Raw genomic sequence first — 13,284 nt, 5'->3', positions numbered from 1 at the left:
ATTTCCTGGGCCATCCCTAACTGCCCTTCATGAGATACGCTACGTCACATACCTCGCTCAGCCAGGCCGAAGTGGTTTTTCATACATTATCAAAGGGAAGCTGTTAGAAATGGGGTCTTTGGTTGACAGTCAGGTTACCCCCTGTTCAAGCATGGACCCTCATTCTAGTCAGGGTAAAAGAGAATCACCCTCAGCTAACCCCTGTTTACCCTCTTGGTAGCTTGGCAGAGCAGTAGTCTTAACTTCAGAGTTCTAGGTGTAAAGTATTTCTACAAACACACACAGTAACTTATTGAAAACAATACCAAATGACACAACACCCGTTTAGAACAACAGGAATTATTTATCTAAACAAAACAAGACCAAAACAACAAAAATCTGACATACACAAGTCAAGTTATGAAATTTTTTAAAGATTAGCTCAAAAACAGTGCTTAGAAACACAAAATGTTTCGATGAGGTGTTAACACAGTGTCCTAACGGAGTCGTTCCCAACAGTCTGACACCAGCGGCACCGGACATGGAAGCGCGCAGACCCCCAGGTATAGTACCTTGGTGAAGAAATGAAAATGAGCCGATGCGCGAAGTCGGGGATCGCGGCATCTGTGCAAAATGTTGCATCCGCGCACTTTGAGCTGCGTCGGTCAGGACGTGATGCGGTGACTTCCACGGAGTCGCCGACTTTGGCGGGGCTGCAGCGATGTTGGGCCTGCGAAGGTCGTCGCGTTCCAGCAAAGATCACGGAGTCGGTTGCAGACGACGTCACCAGATTAATCAGCGCCGTCGGTCCGAAGTCGTCCGAAGTTGATTTTCTAGGATTTTCACCAGCTTTCCTTTCAAGGGCCCAGGGACTGGATAGGGCACCACTTGTCAGAGCAGGAGTCTCTCCAGAGACTCCATGTGCTGGCAGAGAGAAGTCTTTGCTGTCCCTGAGACTTCAAACAACAGGAGGCAAGCTCTAAATCAAGCCCTTTGAGATTTCTTCTCAAGATGGAAGGCACACAAAGTCCAGTCTTTGCCCTCTTACTCTGGCAGAAGCAGCAACTGCAGGATAGCTCCACAAAGCACAGTCACAGGCAGGGCAGCTCTTCTTCCTCAGCTCTTCAGCTCTTCTCCAGGCAGAGGTTCCTCTTGTTTTCAGAAGTGTTCTCAAGTCTGTGGTTTTGGGTGCCCTTCTTATACCCAATTTCTCCTTTGAAGTAGGCCTAGTTCAAAGCAAAGTCTCTTTTGAATGTGAAATCCTGCGTTGCCCAGGCCAGGTCCCAGACACTCACCAGGGGGTTGGAGACTGCATTGTGTGAGAGCAGACACAGCCCTTTCAGGTGCGAGTGACCACTCCTCCCCTCCCTCCTAGCACAGATGGCTCATCAGGATATGCAGGCTACACCCCAGCTCCCTTTGTGCCACTGTCTAGTGTGCGGTGCAACCAGCCCAACTGTCACACTGACCCAGACAGGGAATCCTCAAACAGGCAGAGTCACAGAAATGGTATAAGCAAGAAAGTGCTCACTTTCTAAAAGTGGCATTTTCAAACACACAGGGGTCATTCTAACCCTGGCGGTCGACGACCGCCAGGGCTAAAATGACGGGAGCACCGCCAACAGGCTGGCGGTGCTCCAATGGGCATTCTGACCGCGGCGGTACAGCTGCGGTCAGAAACGGGAAACCGGCGGTGTCCCGCCGGTTTCCCGCTGCCCTGGGGAATCCTCCATGGCGGCACTGCAGGCAGCGCCGCCATGGGGATTCCGACCCCCTTACCGCCAGCCTGGTTCTGGCGGTTTTGACCGCCAGAACCTGGCTGGCGGTAACGGGTGTCGTGGGGCCCCTGGGGGCCCCTGCAGTGCCCATGCCAATGGCATGGGCACTGCAGGGGCCCCCTAACAGGGCCCCACTAAGATTTTCAGTGTCTGCATAGCAGACACTGAAAATCTCGACGGGTGAAACTGCACCCGTCGCACCCTTCCCACTCCGCCGGCTCCATTCGGAGCCGGCATCCTTGTGGGAAGGGGTTTCCCGCTGGGCGGGCGGGCGGCCTTCTGGCGGTCGCCCGCCCAGCGGGAAACTCAGAATAACCGCGGCGGTCTTATGACCACGCAGCAGTATTCTGGCGGTTCCCGGTTGGCTGGCGGCGCCCGCCGCCAGCCAAACTTGGAATCACCCCCACAGTCTTAAAATCAGCTTTACTGAAAGATGTATTTTTAAATTATGAGCTCAGAGACCCTAAACTCCACATGTCCATCCGCTCCCAAAGGGAATCCACACTTTAATCAGATTTAAAGGTAGCCCCCATGTTAACCTATGAGAGCGTCAGGCCTAGCAACAGTGAAAAACGAATGTAGCAATATTTCACTGTCAGGACACATAAAACACATTACTATATGTCCTACCTTAACCAAACACTGCACCCTGCCCTTGGGGCTACATAGAGCCTACCTTAGGGGTGCCTTACATGTATGAAAAGGGAAGGTTTAGTCCTGGCAAGTGGGTACACTTGCCAAGGTGAATTTACAGTTAAAACTGCACACACAGACACTGCAGTGGCAGGTCTGAGACATGATTACAGAGCTACTTATGTGGGTGGCACAACCAGTGCGGCAGACCCACTAGTAGCTTTTGGTTTACAGGCCCTGGCACCTCCAGTGCACTTTACTAGGGACTTACTAGTAAATCAAATATGCCAATCATGGATAAGCCAATTACATACACATTTTGTAAAGGAGCACTTGCACTTTAGCACTGGTTAGCAGTGGTAAAGTGCCCAGGGTAACAAAAACAGCAAAATCAGAGTCCAGCACACATCAACAACCTGGGGATCAGAGGCAAAAAGTTAAGGGAGACCACGCCAAGGATGAAACTCGAGCTTCAGGAAGGGCAAGTATAGCTTTATTAATGTTAATTTGCCCGTGTACTTATCAAAAATCCAACTTTGCCGTGGACTAGTGATAAATATTTGCAAAAATGGTTGAATATTTTCTGTAGCATTTTCAAAGGATGCTGAAAATACAAAAATAGCACTTGGTTGTACTTTAGTTTTCTCGAAGAAACAACTACCGCTCTGCAAAGTGAAAATAGATTTTGTGGACTAGTCTCTGTAAGACCATGTACATTATAAATTCTTACATTTTATACTTGCCACTCTACTTTGTTGGATACATACTTAGGGGAGACTAAGGGCTTCATTATGAGTTTGGTGGTTGGATGAGCTACTGCCAAACCCGCAGGGAGTATGCTGCCCTCATGGCGGCGGCATCCCCCTGTCTACCTGCAAAGCACATTCTGAGGCTGTTGGGCAGGAGGGACCCTGCCGGGGCTCCCCTGTGGCCCCCTTTACTGGCTTTCTGCCAGACATTTCATGGCAGGGTCCCCGCCATGAAAAGGCAGGTGAAAAGTTGAGTTACAATCAGCAAGATGGTGCTGAGTGCAGCACCACCGTGGCTGACCACAACTCAGACCCCAGACAGTCCTTCGGAAACCATGTCCCTGGCACGGACGGCAGTAATGTGGCAGTCAGACTGCCTGGAGTAAGGCGGTCTGACGTCACAGTCATTTAATAAGCCTCTTAGTATTTACAATTAGGTTTCCCTCCTGTCAAAGAGGGTTATTTTGACAGGTCTGCCTTCCATTTTAAAAGCTGCAGCAGTCAGGCTACCCATGTACGCCTCAAGCCATTTATTTTATGTCGGTAATGGATGGCACAGTTTTCCTTCAGTCCAGTGGTGATATTTAACTTCCATGCTATTGATGTTTTTTCTGGACCTTGTACTACTGCTTTCTGGAAGTTAAATTTGCAATTCGGTGTTTTACTTAATTTTAGAGGTCAGAGCACATACACTGGAGGCTGTATCACTCCAAAAGAAATGCTAGTGACCAGGCACAAGAGGCATTTTTTACAAAAGTAAATAATAAATAGTAAATTTGCCCTCCCTTCTTATTGTGTACTTTTCAAATGTTTGTTTTATTGTTTTATTAATTAGCATAGTAAACTAATACCCTATAGGTTTATGAGTTGTATGTTCGATTTTTAAAAGTATTAATTGAATGTATCTCAAAGTTGTCAAAGGTTTTTTTTTTTTTTTAAAGACATTTTTAAAATTACATTAAAAAAATATAAGGTTATCCTAAATTATGTTTTATCTACATTGTAATTTTGAAATATACTTTATATAGGTAGTTTATTAATTTACATATGCTACAGGCTCTATTAGTTATATGGCTGATATAATCACAAGCACTGTTAAAGATATTATTCAATTAAACAATTTTGCAGCTTTAGAATATTTAGACATTTTAATATATTGTGTGGGTACCTTGAAATTACATTTGTATTTTTCTCTATAAAAAAAGGAAGATTCTTTTTTAAAAGAATGATACAATTTAAATGATATTGTATTGATTTTGGTGCTCAGAGATTTTTGTGTATGAAATATTTTTCAAGTCATATACTATATCTTTTTGTCTATATTTTGAGGTTTGTTATATTTATACATTCTTAATTATTAATATTATTAATGATAGTAAGAACAAAAATATCGACAACAAAAATATTGTCAATTGTTTTGTTCTCACTGTCATATGTATTATGGCTTTGCTTTTCTCACAATCCCACAAGAGCCATGGACGATGGAGTCTAAGTTTCTGCCTGCCATGCATACTACTCTGAATCAATTCTGTGTTTTTTCCGTGATGTTCTTGCAACAGTTTGGGAATACCTTCACTGCGGCCAGCCACCAGTCAACAAGCACAATTGTTCCCATTATTTAGAGTATATTCCCAGAGTTCAATCTGGGTCAGGAGGTGGGCACACTTTTGATAAACTGCACTTAATTGCTGACTGTTTGCAATTCAAGTGTGTAACTACTGTTTATTTTTGCAGATTATCCTGGGACTATGTCACCTAATCTGGGTTTCCATTCCATAGTTGTTATACTGAATTGTTGTTGTGTACAAGTACCATTGTTTTCTATGCTTCCTTTCAGTGCTGTCAGTCACATTATGTTTCAAGCTAGGTTTGACGACCTAGGCCGGTCTCCTATTGCAGGTGCCTGCCTTGAGCTGCTGCTTACTGATCATGCCCTCTTACACTCTAGAATGCTTGTATTTTCAGTACGGTGTTGCTATCCACCAATCCATTTTCCCCTGGAATACCCTCTTATACAGAGGCAGGTTCAATAATAAACTTGAGGAGTGAAAGTCCTCATCAGGTAAACTGTTCCCAGTAGGATAGTCATGGATGGCTTCTATTGTCTACCAAATCACATCACAGCGCTTTCCACCTACGCCCACTACTGCATCATTACATCATATTAGCTTGAAATTCAGAAGTATGACAGGGCATGATGTTTATTAAAACGAATTACTGTGTCTAATAGCATTTAGGCTAACTTTAAAACTGTTCAGGAGCTACTGCCAACATACCTCATTCTGACCGCAAATTGAACAGTCTTCTAGTCTACTATTATGAGATAGGTATACCATTATCTATCTATCTATCTATCTATCTATCTATCTATCTATCTATCTATCTATCTATCTATCTATCTATCTATCTATCTATCTATCTAACAAAACAACAAAAATTCACAGGTTATAGTTATCTCAAGTAACCATAACTAGAGCCCTGAAATTGCTATAACTCGCGTCCCGCCACACAGTGTTGTAAACAATGATGTAATTTCATATGTTGCAATCATGTTTTCAATGATGCCATAGAACGTCATGAGTGATATTATCTAAATTGCCTGAATGTCTTCATCAGAGCCTGACAATCACATTATTTCAAACACATTTAGAGTGGCCATTAGAGGAAAATGTTAGTGCCATTGCCTTAGCTAAAAAAACAGAATAAACCAATTTGCTGGGCTCTTCCTTGCCTGTCATGAATTACTATAAAACTAAAATTGTTCAGATTCACTTCTAAGGTCTGAGTTGATCTTGTTAACACAAGACATTCTGAGACCAAGAATAACTAACAACGACGCCCAGCTGTCCTCTCAAAACAAGCATATATAATTTAGCACATTTGCATCTTCGCTCAAAGTTGCAGTTGGTAACAAAAAAACTGCTTTACAAATAATTTGCAGAAAATAGTTTTACATGAACCTACTCAAAATAGATCATATGAGATGGTTTCAGAGGGGCTGGTGACACTGTGCTAAATAAAAAATACCTGACAGAGGTTTCTTTTGAACATCTAGGGTCTACATAACATGACAAATGGTTATTGTATTACCAAAAAAACCTTTAATGGCGTTATGTCCAATAATACAATATACTCAACATGTTTCTTTAGGGATTGCAGTAATTTACATTGATTCCAAGTACTTATTTTTACTGCAAAGTAGAAGTTAGCAAGCAGGACAAATGTTGTGGATAGAGAGATTCCTAATAACATGCGAAACATGGACTTACATAATGATTTTATTTCAACAAGCACAAGCCAGGACTTGAAGATATTATATTTCTGCTGTTTTGACAAAGAGGCATATGCGTCTGCTTCTTTGTCAGCTTATAGGATGCATTGTTCCTGAGAGTCTGCTTGGGAGATGGTGTATTATCAATATTTTAATAGCATACAATCTGCCACTGGTACAAAACTGCATAACTTTCAGTAGTGTGTAGTACACAATCTGTCACCAGTGTAGCACTGCACTGCTTTTGTTAGCATATAACACAGCATTTGTTATTAGTATGAATTTGCAGTGCTTTCATAGTGTATAGCACACAGAGTGCTAATGGTATGACTCTGTTCTGCTTTTGTAGTGTACAGTACACAATTTCCCATTGGGATGACATTGCACCAGTTGTGGTACTCTGGTTGGTGGAGAGGACAAATGGTTGTGAGGTTTCCATCACATAACGAAATCTGATTTGCTTCAGAATAAGTAGTTTCATTGGGTGTATTCCTATGTGAAGGGAATGTGATGAGTCCTTTTGATTTAAATGATAGAAGAATACAAAAGACATAGGGCCTGATTTAGGTCTTTGCGGAACTGTTGTTTTGCCATTGGATAATCCGTCTGCTGAGTAGGCTGTCTACCCGCTTTATTTGCTTGCGGGCCCGTAGACTAAAGGTCATCAGTGAATGGCCATCACCCCCAGAAAATTAGACTAGAGTCTACAGAGCCATGAGCAAAAGTGGTGGGACCATAACCAGTTTTACCACTGCGTCAATCATGATGTGCCTCCGCAGAGATGTAATTGTGGAGGCTAAACCTCCACGCTTGAGTTGACGGATTCAAAGGCATTTAAGGTAGAAACTTACCTTTTTTGTTCTTCTCACTTCCATTGCCACCATGAACCCAATCGTGCAAGTCCTTCCTTTGCTGCTGCTCTCTCACCACCATGCACATCAACCCCCTCATCACTGGAACCAAAGGTAAGTGACTTTTGTTAACTGTTACCACTGGAATTGTCTGTTTATATTAACTCTGGACTCATGCATTTTTTATGAATACCTTACAAGCAGCAGAGTAATAATGTTCAATACATATGTGTGTGATGTGATAGTTTAAGAAATTTAAAGAAGCACACCTGTACATTGTATTTATACTTCCAATGTGGTCCAAGCTGCCTTCTTGCTAATGACCACCTACTCAAAAAGCCACATCAATCCAAAATTTAAAATGTGTCTATACAGGTGTGTTTCATCATTTTCCCTAAACTATCACATCGGATACATATGCATTGCACATTATTTGAACAACATTAATCTAATAAAATGTAGTAATTGCACCACACAAAGCAACAAGGTGGTTTACAAGAAATGTACATTCAATGTCACTTCCATACATAAAACACTTCATGTATATATTACTGTCATATTATCCCTTGTCTAGTTCATTTTCTGGACATCACTACATTTCATTTAACTTTAATATTGTGTATATGTTAGGCATATATGTTTACTATTAACAATTATCAGATTAAAAATACACCTGGTTTAACAATTTAAAAGGATGCAAACATGTTTAGTTTTGGAGTGAGTGTCCATTACCATGGTGAATGCCTACACTCAAATTACCATGTCCATTACAAATGGACATCACTAATGTATGTACTATACAAATGTGTCATAAATAAAAACTGTTTTGTTGAAATTGAGGCCATGTAACTCACATGTTCATAAATACCATTGTCAATAAATAATGACTTTTAATTAAAAAAGAATGTCACAATAAACTTTGTGAAAATTACATTTTTTATTCTTAAATTAACTCTGTGGCTCCAAAATTTTCTTAAAGAATAAAGCATGAATGTCCAAAAAGCAGAGTGCACAGCATCACTGTTTGGGTCTTTGCCCAGGAACGTGCCTCCTAATTACACTGCCAAGGGACAACCTTTTCAGGAAGGTGCATCTAATGGGCAGTCGAAGAAGGATCCTTCTTGGGAAGGTTGGGTTTGGCTTCACAGGGGTCAGGGACAGATAAGAAGTGAAATTGGGTGGAGGACAAGGGGTAGAAGGTGTGGGAGAGGATTGACTTGGGAGGTAAATGGAGCTGGAGTGGGTGATGTATGTGTCTGTCTGTTTTGCAGATGCATGTGGGCTGGTGTATGTAGTGTATGTTTGGTGTGCATTTCTTAGAAGGTGTTTGGTGTTCCGGTGACTGTGTGCAATTGGGTTTAGTGGGTGTTGATTTGTGTGTGTGGGTGTGTTTTGTGTGAGTCTGTTTGTTTGGTGCTATTGAGATAGATGTTGTGGTTGTGGCGCATATCGGTGTGGTGGTGGTTGTGGGTGTGCTGGTTGTTGTGGTGATTGTGGGTGTGCTGGTGGTTGTTGATGTGGTGGTGGAAGTGGTGGTGGTGGTACTGCTTGTGTCTGTGGTTGTGTGTGTTGTGGTTGTAGGTGTGGTGGTGGAGCTTGTTGGTGTGGTTTTGCTTGTAGATGTGGTGGCATATGTGGTAGTTGTGGTGCCTGTGGGTGTAGTGTCAGTAGTGTGTGGATGTTGGATGGGCATATGTTTGTGTTTCTTTGTGTGTCTCTGTGTTATGTGTGAGTGTGAGTGTCCTGCTTGTGTCTGTTATAGTGGGTGCCTGCAAAGAATTACTTGGGATTCGAGTGGGAGTTGGTATTTGGGATGAGAAAGAGGCCAGAATAAGGGCACTAGGTTGGGCCATTTGGGGGGTTGCAGTTAGTGCGGAGGCTATTTTCACACGTGATCTCTGCATGCCAGACATTGAAGTATGAATGACATCCAGAAATACAACCATTTGTTGCATTTGGCAACTAATGCTTTGGGATGCCATTCACAATTTCTGTCTCACCTACAGAGATGCTGTGTAACAGATCAATAGTGTCTTCACTGAGTGCAGCCAGGGAAGACCAGGGAGTAGTGACATGCGGCAAAGGAGGTCCTAGCCCTTTTAGGGGGGAGAGTTTGGCCAACTTGGGGGGGGTCAAGAGGGAGGGTCGCAACAGGAATCTAAGTGGGAACAAGGATGCAGATTGTGAAGGTCCTGTAGGGTCTGCTCCAACTACGGACTGGTCACTTGTGGAGGCCTCCACAGAAAATGAAAAGCTGGTGGCCTTTGTTTCAGTCCCCTCCTCCTTCATGCCACTGTGTCCATCGGTTTCTGAGGTCTCACTACCCAACACACAGTGGCTAGCTACTTCCCAGCTTTTGTGGCCAATGTCCCCTTGGCCAGCTTCTGAGGATGCTGAAAAGACAAATACAATTTTTTTTTTTAAATCTGTGCAAAGAAAAATGATCATGAGGTTTTTGAACAAAACATTTCATAATTTTCATATTTCACTTGCTTCAATGCTTTCAAACATAGGTATACTTTCCCATCACCCCTTGCATGTAGAGAACATCTTACGGGCCATTTCTCTTAGCCATTTCACATTTCTCCTAAAATTGTTTAATACCTCTGGATGGCACAGCTTGGTTGTTTCACATAGTGAACTCATGTCACAAAAATAAACATTTGTACCATGTACATTGTCCATCTGCAAATGTCACTTTCAATAACACTTTTTCTTCAATATTGATTTATCATCTGAGCATAACAAAGGACACAAATATGTTGTTTTTGGGTATGTGTTAGTCTTTCACCAGTGTGTACACATTTCTGTCAGTTTCATGTAATAATGTTTGCTTATGAAATTCATGTTTGTAAAAATGGACTGGCTTACATGCACATTTGAGAAAGAGTAAGACTTTTTGCCAATATGCAACTGTGAAATGAATTCATGTTTGAAGTGAAAACATGTTTATATGTTTTTGCCAAAAAAGTTGCCATTGTTCCCTTGTTCCTGGTCATTTTGGATAAAATTCTCACTATTGTTTGATTACTATACCACCTCACCAATGTGAAGTGTGGAACATCCACTGTATCAAAAGTGCCTTGTATGCTAGCACATCTGCAATAGGGCCAATATAACCTCCTCACAATTGTGATGGAGCATCATATCTAACCCAATCATGAATTGAGGGTCTGTTTAGTACAATTGTCCCTCCTAACATTGAAAAAATGAAGTACCTCTTTTTAGGCAGACATGTGACTTCTTGGTCCAATGTCGTAGGGGCTCCGAACTCTTTCTGCAGTGAATGCTGTGCCACCTGTAGACCACCAGAGTCTGCATCTTCTTTGCGATGGCCTTTCATCTAGTGTTTTTCTGATGGATGTTGACCTGTATAGATATGAAAAAATAAAGAAAACAATGTTTTGTGAGCTTTTGTTTGTTGATATTGATGTATCACAATTTTGATAAATCTATCATAGGTGTGCCTGATAAGTTAATACAGCAGATTTTCTAAAAAAATGTTTGTACTTGAAACTACAAATTTGTAGTGAGCTGGAGTTCCCCCATCAGTTTTCAGGTCCGTATTTTACAAATCCAGGCCACTAGCATCATCTAGGCCAGGGGTCTGATACATTTCTTGTAGTAAGAGGTACTTCTAATCAGTGCAAAACATTGTGAGCTAATGAAGGCTAAACATCTTGTACATTGTTATCACACACCCCCACGCCCAGCTCCATAGGCCTAATGCCCAGTGTCCCCAGAGTCTGATAATGTGGTTAGCAACATATACTATGACAAAAGGGCTGCCGTATGTGTTAGTGAGAGGGTGATTTTTGGTGTTGTATGAGCATATGTGTGTGTAGGTATGGGATATACTTGTATGGTTATTGAGAGTCTGTGTCGTATGTACCTTCAGCACAGGACATACCTTTCACCATATGTGGCACTGTCACATGTATAACTCAAACATCCACTCATTATTTTGGAAATGGGAAAACTTTAAAGGGCAGAAAATATTTATGCAGACAAGTTCTTAACGTAAACTATTTTTCTGCCATTCACATTTCTCTCATTTCATCATATCACTGTTTTTTTACTGATATTTATGACACAGTTTTGACTGGCCACTGGAAGTAAGGGACCTGCAGTTCATAAATGCAACACTTTTATATGTGAATCAACTGAAGTGAAGAATTACCTCAATCTTCAAGGTAACTTTTCATTCAAATTTCTTGACATTTAAAATCACTCAGTAACATGATTGTGTTCACATCTCCAATATTGAGTTGACTTCACTTCATTCACTACACTTCACTCTGGAAGCGAAAGCAACATTCTAGCCTGTGTTTCAATAAAAAAAAAGTTTGTGAGAATTACACCCGGTGAGCCGTACAGCTGGCTATGTAGGTTCAAGACCTCTGTGGCCAGCAAATCCACCTCCTTGGCTGAGAAGTTAGAAGCCCTGTTACCTTCTCTTCCTACCATTGTGTCTACCAGAGTCTAGAAACAGAACCCAAAGCTTAGGAGGTGATGTTGGCTACAATGTTAGGAGGCAAGTGAGCATTTTTACAAATGCTGCATACATGTACATGATGCACACTATCGTGAACAGAGACAAACACATCTATTGGCTGTTGTACATTGCTGTCAGTCACGTTACCCTATGGCTGTGCCCGTTGCAGAGTTTACACCAACTACACAGTTAACTTTTGCTGACGGACATATGTTTGCAAATTTCCTGATGACAAGGTCAGGCTGCCACCATTTTAGACTCTGAAACAGTGTATTTTTAAATGTTAAGAGCGTCACCACCACTCAAAATGGTGGCTAGTGTGTTTACATATACAAAGTAAGAACATTACTATTTTTTGTTAAATTAAAACAGTATTTTGTGGTGTAACTGTGTTTAAATGTAATAGTTGCACGGTTTAGTTCATACTTCTGTTGACTGATTGTTTAAGAAAAATAATAAAAAAAATATTTAAAATGTAATATTCACACACTTTTAAATGATCATGCATTTACAAAATACTTACATTATTTCCCAACATCAAGAAAAAATGTTGTGAACAGATATAATATAAAAACATAGAATTTTACAGAGACATTAGATTTGTGTTAAATATCAAAGACATATTTGCACTTTAAAGTAATACATTTCTTTTTTTCTTAAATGCAGATATATGAATCCAGGCATGTTGTGTGGTTCCTATTATGATATCAAGACTGCATGTTTTAGGACTGCAGCACCACTGTGTCTGGGTGACTGATTTGGTCCCACACCATGTGAAAGCAGTGAGTCTGATTTCTGGGTAGCCTGCAGTGCCTCACCCATCCCTAAAAAGGTAAGATGATTTGTGTCAACCTAAGCATGCCACTAATTCCTCAGGAAAGTCCTGGTGAACAGATCACACCCTTTTCATTCAGTTACAAAAGACTCACATATCCCAAGGCAGAATATGTAATGCAAAATGGATTTCAAAGCATTAACTAAAGAAATTGCATCCTATTATAAAAAGCATGGCCTGCGAAAATAAGGCAGATGAAACATAAGACAATGGTCATCATTACAATTTGGGTAAAGAGGATAAACAACCCCACCATCTTTGTATGATCTGAAAGCCTCAAGATTCCTACATACACTCTTTGTCTAAAACTTGAGACCGTAGCATTGGTAACCCTTCTGCCTATCACAGTCTAGGAGAAGAACCCTGACAACATACCTGAAAAGGCTGGCAAGGGTGTGCCTGTTGTGTGGATGGAAGTCATCTTGCTTGGCTGAAGAGTCAGCCCCAGGATCAGCAAAGCTGTCAAAGAAATCGTGTATGTCACAGGGCAGCCATGACACAAATGCACTCTGCCCCCATTAGGCCTATGTGGTGTTTATATAATAATTCCTGCAGTGTTCTAAGAACAGGTCTAACAGGATAATATGTCTAAGAATGGCATGTTAGAATGACATGTAGTGAACATGACAGCCTTGAACAGGGCACCAAGTGAAATGCATGCAAAAGGCTGATAAAATGTGCATAGTGAACAGC

The 13,284-nt window shown here is 41.4% G+C and overlaps 1 long non-coding RNA gene across 1 annotated transcript in view; it reads right to left on the bottom strand.

The window, feature by feature from the left end:
* Positions 1–8,179: 8,179 nt before the first annotated feature.
* The window catches only part of LOC138293295 (uncharacterized), a 99,461-nt gene continuing 94,356 nt past the window's right edge, over positions 8,180–13,284 (bottom strand). The window contains exons 5-7 of the long non-coding RNA XR_011202953.1: positions 12,967–13,050; positions 10,480–10,630; positions 8,180–9,654 (exon numbers count right to left, since the gene is read on the bottom strand). This is a non-coding gene — a long non-coding RNA (uncharacterized lncRNA). The remainder of the gene's footprint in view (positions 9,655–10,479; positions 10,631–12,966; positions 13,051–13,284) is intronic.

The sequence above is a fragment of the Pleurodeles waltl genome, chromosome 4_2 (assembly GCF_031143425.1).
Source record: "Pleurodeles waltl isolate 20211129_DDA chromosome 4_2, aPleWal1.hap1.20221129, whole genome shotgun sequence".
Lineage (NCBI taxonomy): Eukaryota > Metazoa > Chordata > Amphibia > Caudata > Salamandridae > Pleurodeles > Pleurodeles waltl.
This window is presented reverse-complemented; position numbering and strand designations above follow the sequence as displayed.